The 12,585-nt window shown below is 44.4% G+C and overlaps 1 protein-coding gene across 1 annotated transcript in view; it reads right to left on the reverse strand.

Moving 5' to 3' along the window:
* The window catches only part of Inpp4b (inositol polyphosphate-4-phosphatase type II B), a 672,431-nt gene extending 665,112 nt beyond the window's left edge, over window positions 1-7,319 (reverse strand). Inside the window, exon 1 of the mRNA XM_055609049.1 lies at window positions 7,093-7,319. The gene's annotated coding sequence lies outside the window, so the exon portion shown is untranslated. The remainder of the gene's footprint in view (window positions 1-7,092) is intronic.
* Between the last annotated feature and the right edge of the window lie 5,266 nt (window positions 7,320-12,585).

Here is a 12,585-nt window from a genome sequence, read left to right on the forward strand (position 1 = left end):
TCCTTCCTTCCTTCCTTCCTTCCTTCCTTCCTTCCTTCCTTCCTTCCTCCTACCTTCCTTCATGTTTTTTTCTTGGTAGCGTTGCTTTTGTTTGTTTTGTTAATTTAAGGAAGAGCCTTGTTATGTATCCCAAGATGGACTCTAACTCATTATCCTCTCATCTCTGTTTCCTTAGTGATGGAATTACAGACATATACCACTATGCTCAACTCACTTGGTTTTGTCTGTTTGTTTGTCTGTTGCATTAAAGAGATACAACAGGGAGGGAAGCTCAGGGGAAGCATCAGAGCCTGTGATTCCTAGGGGAAAAGTCAGGTGTGTTGTGAAAGGATTAGGGGTCAAATGTGCATGTTTAATGGGTAAATACAATGTCTATTTTAGAATGACCATATGCTTTTATTTTTATCGTGTTTGTTTAATTTTCCTTTTTCCTCTCACCCAATCATAAGCAAAATTCTGGCACATCTAATTCAATTAACTCCAAAGGGTTTTTCTCGTAATCAAGCTTGTTAGAAAAGCAGAGTGTGCTACATATTACAATCAAATATTGAAAGTATTTCAAATAACAGTTATCCAAAATACAATTCTAAGGTGTATGTGCTTGCAGACTATAAGGTGGTTAAATCAACCATGATTAAATAAATAGTTTAAAAGAAAGTCTTTAAAAATGACTCCAAGAAGATGACCCACAGCAGCCTAATGCACACTGCCACCTGGTGCCGAATGTCTGCAATGTCAGCCACCCATGGACAGACACCAAAAGGGGCCAATGCGATTTTAAAACAACTTTACCAGAAGACAATTTAGAGACATATTTAACCTCAGTATTTCAACAGAAAAAAGGGGGGCTGCTGAGAATAGATGAAATCATACGTGCCGTTAAAAGCAACCTGTCTCATTAAGACATTCAAGTAGATAAGTAAACATTAAAAAAATATCTGTAGATTTTGTTAGTGAAGACAGGAAACCGTTTGTTTTAAGGTCTATTTGTGTGTGTGGTGCTTAGAATTGAATCCAGGGCCTTTCCTATGTTGTCCAAGTTTTGCTGCCACTGAACTATGTCACCAGCTAAGGTATGTTTTTGTTTGTTTATTTGTTTCTCTTTGTTTTGAGACAGGGTCCCCCCTTGTTATGCCACAGGGACTTTAGACCAACTATGTAGCTGAGGATGACCTTGAACTCCTCTAGGTCTTTCTTCCTCTACCTCCTGAGTGCTGGGGATTATAGATATACAATACCACATAAAGCTGACATTTTTACGCTATGCTTCACCTAGAGAAAATAGCTTATTGGGAGGCTGGAGAGATGGCTCAGTGGTTAGGAGCAGACATGAGGACCAGGGTTCAGATCCTTCACCCACATGTCCAATGAATGTCCTATGAATGTCCGAAACCTCAACTCTAAAGGTAACAACGATGGGATGCTTGATGGCTGCAGCCTAGCCCAGAAAAGGACAGCATTAGGCTAAAGAGACGATCTCCCTCAAATGACTAGTCAGTGACAGAGGATAGCAGACACCCACTTCTGACCTGCACATTCGGGAGTAGGTGCACCCACATACATGTGTGAGCAAACTCACACACATGAACCTAAATAAATCTTACAAAAGCATTTTTAAATAATATAATTTTGTAAGGTCTTAAAAATGTTTTTTTAAACTATTTAACTGTAAGTGAAACACATTATTGAGTTCATCATATCAGGGTGTTTGGAACGGCAGCAGATGATGTTAGATAATTGTAAATGATATTTTAATGCCTCCTTGCAGGCTGCTTTAGTCTCTGCCGGAGAGCACAAGCTATAACCCCAGGTTAAGATGCCGCTGACTCTCCGTCTTCCTTGTCTCCCTCATGTCGCGTGGCTTTTTATGTCCTGCTAAGCGGTCAGTGGAGTTCACTTCTGAGCTCCGGTCTGCTAAAGCAGAGCCTGACAACGATTAAACAACAACTATGCGCGAAGTTCCAAGAGCAAGTTTGCTGTGAGTGACCGCAAGGAGCAGGGAAGACAGGTGTTTAACGTTATACTCTAGAATGGCGATCTTCCTGCCTCAGTCTCCCGGATTCTGGGATGCGCACCTGCCTGTGCCGCCATGCTGCGCAGGACCACCAACTGTAACTGTAAGGGCTCTGGTTGGCTTATTTCGTAGTGCTGGGGACTGCCCACGTTCTTCCTCCAACCAGGCAAGTGTGTTCCCATGGACCCACATTTTCAGCTCAGCAAACACTCAGATAGCTGGATGGGTGTTAGGTTGTTTTGGTTGCTGTTGTTTGAGATTTTGTTGTTGTTTGTTTTTCATGGGCTGGATAGTTTTATGTCAACTTGACACAATCTAGAGTTATCTGAAAAGAGGGAACCTCAATTGAGAAAATGCCACCATAAGGTGGGGCTATAGGCAAGCCTGTAGGATATTTTCTTAATTATTGATTGATGGGAAAGGGTACAGTCCGTTGCCGATGGGGCCATCCCTGGGCTAGTGGTCCTGGCTTCTATAAGAAAACAGGCTGAGCAAGCCATAAGGAGCAAACCAGTAAGCCGCACCCTCCATGGCCTCTGCTTTAGCTTCTGCCTCCAGGTTCCTGCCTGCTTCAGTTCCTGTCCTGACTGACTTTGAGGCACTGTTCTCACCCTGAGATGCATTTCTAGGTCTTAGTCAGCTACAATTTTATAGTGAACAATTTTGAGAGCTCTTTTTAAACCATGACCACTTACCTTTGAAAAGCTCACTCTTTTGAGAAATAAAAAATGTCTTGTGATAACTTAAATTAAAGTTTACATTATGTAAACATCTTAGAGAAGTTTTTAATACACTTTCCTTTTGTATCTTTGTATCTTGGAAGATTTTTTCATTGCTATTGTTGCTTCGGCGATGCGGCATCAACCTGACTTTAACTTTGCCTGTGTGCCTACAACCATTCCTGACATTGGAAACAGCAGAGAAAACCATTAAATAATTTCTCTGTTAAGCTTGTTGCACAGCTTTGCTGAAAATAGGAAGACAGGTGAGTGGATGGGTGGATGGATAGATAGACAGACAGATAGATATTGATTGGTAATTTGTTGGGTAGTCAGATGCTAGATAACAGATACATGATAAATAGTTAAAATTCCCATTTAAAAAGTTACTCCATCCTCGTGAAAATTATTAATTTAAGTAATTCCCAAAGGAAATTCCATCAGAGCTCACAATTTGAGAAGCTCACAATGTCCTCTGTCCACTCACTTAGTCCTCTGCACGGCCCTATGTACCATCAGGGCATGTAGGCACAACAGCTTCATAATGCACAAACAGACTTCCTCCAAGTACAGCTCAGGAAAACGTCATTTAAGAGTGCTGCACTGTGCTGAGGTGACACCCACGGGTCAGCAAAATTACAAAGACAACTGGAAAGGTGTAAGGTCAAGACTCCACAAGCACAAGCCTCGCGTATATTGTCTACAATGAGGTACTCCTAGGGCAGAAGGTTGGGGTGCCACAGTGCCTTAGATAAAAGACGAGAACACTATAGCCTTGTGTGTGTGTGTAAATGTATGTGTGCCTATATGAGTTTTATGTGCACTGTGCATATGTAGGTGCCTGAGGAAGACCATGAAAGAGGGCTGCATCCCCTGAAAAATGGAGTTATAAGCCCCCGTGAGCTGACCATTGTAGGGGCTGAGAACAAACCCAGGTTCCCCGCAAAGATGGATGTGGCAATGAACTGCATAAAGAGGCTGGCTGGGATAGACTGACTCCAATGATGCCTGGGACTCCTTAGAAGCTGAGAAGCTCCCTTATACGCTTTTCCACTGCCTAAATATTTTTTTCTAAAGTTTTGAAACACAAAGACTACATGACTTTTAGATGCAAAAATCCAATTGTAGCATTATCATTATCATTTGGATTTATCTATAAACAAATATTCATGCTGAAATTATTTATTGAACAGTATTAAAGTACATATGAAATGAGTGTCTGCTAAGGGGCTGTCTGGTAGTGATTCCTAATGCAACATGCAAAAAGAAAACAACAACAACCTGGCTTTTAGAGTGAGTTCTTTCGGACTTTAAAGCGAGCAATCAGTCATTTTTAAAGAATAAGATACAGAACACAGAAAATACATGTTCTGAACATGTAGTCATTATTGAAACTGAAAATGCTATATGAGTGACAGATGTTTATTCCATGCAGATTATAAAATATATGACACTTGTTTATCTAACTATTAGTACCACTGAGTGGAAAAGGCAAACATGGTAGATATGCAGAAAGCGTTTTCCTCACTAATTACAATTTTCCCCTGTTTGGACTTTGCATTTTTAGTTGCTGGATGCTTACCTGGAACTGATGTCTAGTTGGTTGCTAAGAGATAAGATGGGTTGGCAGCTGTTCCTGTCTTTCACCAAGTTGCCTTCTATGATTTTGCCTAAGGGCAGTGGAAGTTAACTGCTACCCAAGAGGGGGGAATGGCCTGACTTGAGCTAAAAGGCAATATGCAGGGTTTTAGAAGAGAAATCAGGAACTTTGAATTTGCACCACAGTATAGAGCAAATAGCTGGCTTCACTTCACTTTCTGTTTCAGAAAACTAAAATGTAATTGCATTGTCCTCTAACCAAAGCTGACTGTTTACAGTATTAGAGGCAGATAGCATTTTGACAAAGGAATCTTGTAAGATTTAAAGATTCATACAGTCAATCTGAATCCTCAAAGTGGTCCTGAGCCCAACATTCTAAGAATATTTTCTGTCCAGAACTTTGGTGATTCTTTAAATGTTTTGGGAGTCAAGACTCAGTTTGGTTTATCAGCTTGTTCTCATTTTGTTAGGATAAAATCAAAGCCCTGTTCCAAACACCCTGTTGGCCATTAGTTTATCACAAATAAATACCACTTTAAGCTCATCAGTGAGAATACAATTCAGAATGTTAATATTCAATTGGAAAATGTTTCCCAATAACACAGAGCCTCTACCCTCTCACCGCACTCATAGCCTTTCAAGGACAATCTTAATAGTCACAGTTGAGAAAAATTCACAGAAAAAAAAAAACAGCATTGTTTTTTCTTTTTCTTTTCTTTTAATGAGACTAGTTTTTTTTAATTTTTTAAATGAAATTAGGTTTTTTTATACATTATATTCTGATTGCACTTTCCCCTCCACAATTCCTCAGAAATCCTCCCCACTTCCCCTCCCACCTGAATCCACACCCTTTCTGTCTCTTATTAGATAACAGGCATCCAAAAAAATAATAAAATAGGGCGAAACAAAACAAAATACAGAAGAAGAAGGGCCAAAGGAAAAGAGCAAGAAACAAATATAGATTCAAATACACAACTCACACACAGAGAGATCCCATAAAAATCTTTTTTTCTTCTTCTTTTTTTCCAAATCATTTTAGCTTACTGCAACACCAACATGGCCAACAGGTTTGACTTTAAAGCCCATGTGCTGGGCCCAGAGGCACGGATCAATTACTGTGATTTTATGTCAATGCTTCCCGGGAGTACATCCCTAAGAACATGAGATAATGTATTTCCTCCCACACTGACTGAGCTGACAGTGCCCGCTTGCCCAAGCCTCTCTGGCCTCTCCCTGTGACACCATCAGGTAACCACTCTGTTGATGAGTCTCTGAACCAACTCAGATGATACCATTCTGATTCCAGAATTCATTAAGAAGATTCCTGCATATGTTAGTTAGGTCCTCTAACGGTAGATGTGTACCTATGAAGAGGGGCACCTGGTGCCCATGCTATGAGACATGAACCCATCCCTCTCTTCTGCACTTTTGTGTATTTCATAAAGATACACCTTTACAAATAAGTTCTTGCATGCTGAGGGGAACTATAAACAGCATGAAACACCCAAGTAATAGCCTCAGATGGCATTTTAGAAAGAGGGAGAAAGCCGGAATCAGGAGAAAGAAAACCATAAAGGTTGAAAAAGAAACATTCTAGATCATAAAAAACAAGCATGATAGAATGTCCTGCCGGGTTTCCCTGGGAACTTGGTGCTGGAGGAACAAAATCAACAAGAGCATCCTTGCCCTTAAGAAACCTCGGTCCACAAACAGTAACTGCCTCCTCTCTTGTCTGGGTTTTTCCAGTAAGTTTTGAGCGGTTGCAACTATCTCATCAATATGCGCATCCTCACCTATAAAGCTCTGTCTCCAAACAGAAATCAGTGGGTGTGCTCAGGGGCAGAAACCACCGCCTGGAGGGAAGGAAAATCAAAGTCGAGGAAGGGCAAACCCAGGTGCTTCTGGCACTGACTGCGAACTGAAAGTCCAGGCAAGAAGCAGACTCCTGGACTCACTCTGGTTCCTGGCCCTGCCAGAGGGGCCAGATGAGCTCAAGGAGGCTGCAGTGCAGAATTCAGACTCCAAATGATCCTCCAACCACCGCCTCTTACTTTGAGGTCCTGATTTCCTAACTCTTTCTTTACTCCTCTTCGGGGTAGGTAGAGCATGAAGGTAATCCAAGGGGAAACAGGCCTGTTTTTGGGGTTTGGGTTTTATTTATTTGTTTGTTTGTTTTTCTTGGCCAGGAGTAGCTGAAGGTGGGATTAGGTATGGCCATAGCGAGGGGGCTCTTTAGTCAACTGGGACCCCAGCATCCCTTCCACACCTTAAAGACCATGACCACTTCCTCTGAAGCAGGTGGCAGCCAGCAACTGGAAGTAGGGACTCGGGTTAAAAAGGAGCCCCCGTGCAGACCCATGTAGCCTTTTAAGAACCGCTTAGGTGGGCACAGCCTGGGCAGGTCAGCTGGGCCAGACCTCAGTGTCACCTGGCAGTGTGGTGTGTGTGTGCGTGTGTGGTCTGTCTGTGTGCGTGCGTGAGTGCCAGGCCGAGGAGCGCCGGCAGACAATAATCCGGGGTCACAGGGATAACCGGACGAGCCACCCCCTGGGGCGAGGCTGAAGGGATGGTAGCGGTCGCAAGCTGGGAAACTTGATAAGAAACACATCAGCTGCCTCTCAGGCAGGACACAGTCCCCACCTCCACCACCACCCTGAGCTCTCAGATGCGTGCCCACCGCCTCCGGATTCACCCATCCTCACCCGCCGCACCCCGCAAAATTCCCTACCCGGAGCCCCAGGATCCCAGGTAGGATGTTACCTCTTGCAGAGGCTGAGTAGGGGGCGATAGCAGCGGCAGACACTTTTCGGGATGACTTTCCTGCGTTCTCCAGTGAGAGCGTGTGCGCCCGAGCAGAAGCTGTAACCTGCTATTTATAGCGGCGAGCTCAGCACCCGGGGCTGGGAACCCGGAGGATGCTGGCGCGCAGGGCGCGGGCCGTGGCTCCCGGCTGCCAGCTCCCCGCTCCGGGCTAACAGCTCACGCTCCGCCCGCCGCCCCGCCGCGCGCGCCCGGGAGAAGTTGCTCCTCGCCCGCAGCTCTCACGCCCCCTGGCACTGTCGCCACGTCCCCACCCCCAATGCCCTGCTCTCTTCCTCGTCGTCCTAGGCTCACTCCCTCGGAGCGGTCTCCTCCCAATGTCACCAACCAGCCACCTAAGACAAGCAGCAGCCCTGCAGCCCTGCAGCTCGCCTCCCTGCCACAGATGGAGTTTGTGGCCCCAGCGCACAGCTACAAATGACCACAACACGCCGCTTCTGTTTACTGACGCCGCCACTCAGACTCTGTGATGTCTCAGGGGACAGCTACCCGCCCTGGGGTGTGGGACCACAGGAGCGAAGGGGAGGGAGGGCCCCGGGCAGCTACAGGGAGACCCGGGCAGGAGAAGCGGCTGCAGAACGGGAAAAATGCAAAAGGACAAGAGACGGAGCCTCGCAGTGGTCTCAACTGACTGTGCCCCGGAGGGTTGGGCGTTGGTGAGGTGTGAAGTGTGTCCCACGTTCTGGCGACTTCTGTGTGTCAGAGTCCTGAGAACTGTTTCTCCCCTAGACTACCAGGCTGAGCAGACCTGGGCGCGGGGCAGCCCAGAGCCAGTGCCCACCTTCAGAGCGCTCCCAACCGTCAGGCTGATGCTTTTGCCTGCCTGGTTGTGTGGGGACAAACCCGCCCTCGGTGTGTTTGGGGTGTCAGGAAGTCGGGTGTGTAATCACGCAGTCTGAAAAAACTCAAACTCCCCCACTTCCTCGCCAACAAGCCCGCCGGTGACCGGTAGCTTGGACGGTCGGGGCTACGGGGGTGGGGCGGATGGCTCTCCCCATCTGCGCCATACAGGTGCCACCTGCCGGTTTTCTTGGAAAGGTTTTGACCACTCTGCTCAGAGGTAATTCTCCCCAGAACTAACGCACAAAGGCAAACTAGGCCTTTTTCTTCCTTGCAACCCTTCAAATTGGCATTCTAAATAAAGTGCAAATGCTTGTACACAAGTGTGACATTTGTCAGACGAAGAGTCTGGAATCTTAAAGTCGGTGAAATCAATTTGGGCTAAGGCAGTGCTTAATAGTATTACAAAATGGGAAGCTGTGCCTGCCTCCAGCTGTCACTCCTGCTGTCACTGCCTGAATCTAGACATCCATTTACTTCCCAAGTATTTGCTGCTAGGTATTATCTTTGTGAGGGCAGGGACTTGAATGATTTCATCTTTCGTGTGTGTGTGTGTGTGTGTGTGTGTGTGTGTGTGTGTGTGTGTGTGAAACGTGGGGGGGTTTCTTTGGTTGGTTGGTTGGTTTGGTTGATTAGTTTGGTTGGCAGTTTGGGTTGGTTAATTAATTTGGTTAGTTTGTTGGTTAGTTGGTTGATTTGGTAGGTTGGCTTGTTTGGTTGGTTAGTTCATTTGGTTAGCTGGTTGGTTTGGTTGGTTGTTTGGGTGAGTTGGCTGATTGGGTTGGTTAGTTTGGTTATTTGGTTTGTTAATTGGTTGATTTAGTTGGTTGGCTGGTTGGTTGATTTGGATTGGCCAAATTAATTTGGTTTGGTTGGTTGAATTGGTTGGTTTGGTTTGGTTGCTTGCTTGATTGGTTTAGTTTGGTTTTCAGATATTTTGTTTGGCCTTGACACTCCCAGAGCTTGGAGCAGTATTAAACATACTGTAATTTCAACCAATGTCTGAAGAATGACTCATAAAACTGTGGGACAGAAACTGTGTTGGCTGCTTCTCACCCTGGTCCCCAAAGCCCTCCCTGCCTTCTCTCCAATTCTTTATGCTCTGCTTTCCCATCACAGGTGAACTGAGGGGAAGAAAAAGCAGGGTGCTGAGGACCAACTTGTCCATCAGACCCTGTCAGGTTGTGGGTCACCCTTGTGGAGCTGCCTGTGTGCCTGTAACACACCCAGTTGCAAGTAATGTTCATGCAATCTACTGGAAAGATGGCACAGTCTGCCCATCCAGTATGCACAGAATGGAAGACTATGAACATCAGGGTTGCAAAGCTTCACCACACTGACAATGCCACTAATGCATAGGACTTCAAAAAAAGCTTAAGTGCAAAAGGAAACCGGCACTCTTAAAAGACACTGTAGAGGCTGCCATGAAAGTGTCAGAGCCAGTCAACTATTCCCCCTAAAACAGAGTTGTCAAGATAAGTTACTGACTGGACATGAGGACTCGAAGTGAGATGCCCTTCACAAACCCCCGCATAAATAAAATTCATAGGTAGGTCATTCTGAGCAAGCTCCCCCGCAGAAGATTGTGACATATCAACTAGAACATTTAAAATAGAAGGGGGGGGGCATTCTATCAGATCTGTATACCACACAGCATTTTAAAGGATTCTAACAGCCTGATATTTACCTTTTTTTTCTTTTGGTTATTTGGTGGCATTTTCCATGGGGATGATCCAGGTGCTGCTGTGGTTTATTAAACTCAGTCAGTCTCTGCTTTTACAAGCCTTGAACTTTCAGCTGCTTGTGCTCCTGAAATGCAATTCCATTTGCCAGGGAAGGACAGAATATTTTCTCATTTCCTTTTGAAATATCTTTGTATGGCCAAAGTCAAAGGTGATTGCCAGGAATCAGCATGCTGTGTAAAGCAATAAAGTCAAGTCAGAGGCAATGGTACTGGCCTCACACCCCTTTGCAATGAGGTACCTGCTCACTTTCCATACAAAATAGGTGTTAACTTTAGAAAGGCCCTCTGTGAGCATCTACACTGTAACAACCCTTTATTATTGAAAATTTCTTTGAAACTTGACACTATGTGTGGTATCAGGCTTCATCCTTAACCATAATTATAATGATATTCAGCAAAGAAAGTCTTTGGTTTTTGCCCATTTTTTTTCTTTTATTGAAAATAGATTATTTTCTCATACAACATATCCTGATTATATTTTACCCTCTCTCCATTCCTCCCCATCAGATCCACTCACTTTCTTTCATTAGAAAAAAATAAGCTTCCAAAAGACAACAACCAAACATGGCAAAATAAAATATAATAAGATGAGGCAAGACCACTATATCATAGTTGGACACAGCAACCCAACAGGAGAAAAAGACTTCCAAGAACAGGCACAATAGTCAGAGACCCACTCGTTCTCACAGTCAGGAATCCCCCCAAAATACTAAGCTAATAGCTATAACACACACATACACAAAGGACCTATTGTGGCCTGTGTAGGCCCCAGGCTTACTACTTTAGTCTCTGTGAGCTCATATGCAACTTTAGTTGATTCAGAGGGCCTTGTTCTCCTGGTGACCTCCAACCCCTTGGTGACCTCCAACCCCCTGGTGACCTCTGACCCCCTGGTTCTCATAATCTAATTCCTCTTCTACAGGATTTCCTGAGTGCTGAGGGATGGAATTTGTTGGAGGCCTCCAATTTAGACAGTCTGTCTGCATACTGTCTGGCTGTGGGTCTCTGCCTCTGTTCCCATCTGCTGTTGAAGGAAGCTTCTCTGATGATGACTGGTTAAGGCGCTGATCTGTGAGTATAGCAGAATATCATTAAAATCATTTTATTGATTTTTTTCCAGTAGTATTTGGTTTTACCCCAGATCTCTTTGCTGTCTAGTCTCTGGTTCTTGTCTACCCAAGCAATGTTAGATATGGTTTCTTCTCATAGAGTAGACCATAGATAAAATCAGACATTAGTTGGCTACTTTCACAAGTTCTGTGCCACTATTGCCCTAGCAGATTTTGTAGGTAGGACAGATTATAGGTCAAAGGTTTTGTGGCTGGGTTGGTGTCCATGTTTCTCTTTCAATAGCTGAAGAGTATCTTCCCACACCAAAGAAACAAGAATGTGAGTTCTAGTTCTCCATGGATGTAGCCAGCCACTCTAGTTCTCCATGTATATAGATACTCTACTCCATGTTCAACAAGTTCTATGGTTGTCCCCAGCAATAGGGCCCCACTGTCAGCTTGCACAGTTAGCAACAGCTTGGATTGTCTAGAGATTTCCATGAGATCCACTTAGCCAACATCTCAATTGAATGCACTCTAGTCCCACTACTGGAAACTTTGCCTCGCTGCAAAACTCTGGCCAGTTGAGATTCTGTATCACCCGCTATTAGGAACCCTCATTAGGGTCATCTTCATAGTGTCTTGGAAGTTTACACTGCACTGTTTCCACACCTTCTCCCAAATGCTCCCCCAAATCCTAGATACCTCTTTTCAAACTCTCTTCCTCCACCCGATTCCCCAGCCCGATCTCTGCCCCTCCACTCCAGTCCCCACATTTTAAGTCTGCCCTTAAAATCTTCTATGCCCCTCACAGGGACATCCATGCATCCCCTGCTCTCTACCCGACCCACCCATGCTAACGGAGGGGAGCTTAGTTACCAACTTTGAAATGTCAGAATGATTTTGCTTTCTAGTTTCACCATTTGCATGCAGATTCCACTATGTCATTTGAGTAATATTCCATTGTGTAAATGTACCACATTTTCTTATTGATTCTTCTGTTGAGTGACATCTAGGCTGAAAACCAGTTCCTGGCTATTATGAATATAGCCACATGAACATGGTTGAGCAACAGTCCTTGGTGATGGTACGATGAAGCATCCATTGGGTATATGCGCAAGAGTGGTATAGCTGGGTCTTGAGGTAGACTAATTCCCAGCTTTCTGAGAAACTTCCATATTGATTTCCACAGTGGTTGTACAAGTTTACATGCCTACCAGCAATGAAGGATTGTTCCCCTTGCTCCACATCCTCCCCAGCATGCGCTGTCACTTGTGTTACTGACCTTAGCCATTCTTACAGATATAAAATGCAATCTCAAAGTAGTTTTGATTTTCATTTTCCTGCTGGCTAAGGATGTTGAACATTTAAGTGTTTCTCAGGCATTTGAGATTCCTCTATCAAGAATTTTCTATTTAGATTTGTATCCCATTTTAATTGGGTTATTTAGTTTTGGGATACCTAGTTTCTTGAGTTGTTTATATATTTTGGACATTAGCCCTCTATTGGATGTGAAGTTGGTGAAAAATCTTTTCTCATTCTGCAGGCTGTTGTTTTGTCCACTTGATGGTGTCCTTTGCGTCACAGCAGCTTTTCAGTTTCATGAGGTTTTATTTGTTAATTGCTGATATTAGAGCTTGTGCGTTCTGTGTCCTGTTCAGAAAGTCTACTGTACCAATGCATTCAAGGCCATTCCCACTTTCTCCTGGATCAGCTTCAGTATATCTGGTTTTGTTTTGTTTTTTGGGGGGGTTTGGGGTTTGAGCATTTTCAAGACAGAGATTCTGTGTAGCCTTGGCT

This window comes from Psammomys obesus, unplaced genomic scaffold (assembly GCF_907164565.1).
Source record: "Psammomys obesus unplaced genomic scaffold, mPsaObe1.curated_primary_1811, whole genome shotgun sequence".
Taxonomy (NCBI): domain Eukaryota; kingdom Metazoa; phylum Chordata; class Mammalia; order Rodentia; family Muridae; genus Psammomys; species Psammomys obesus.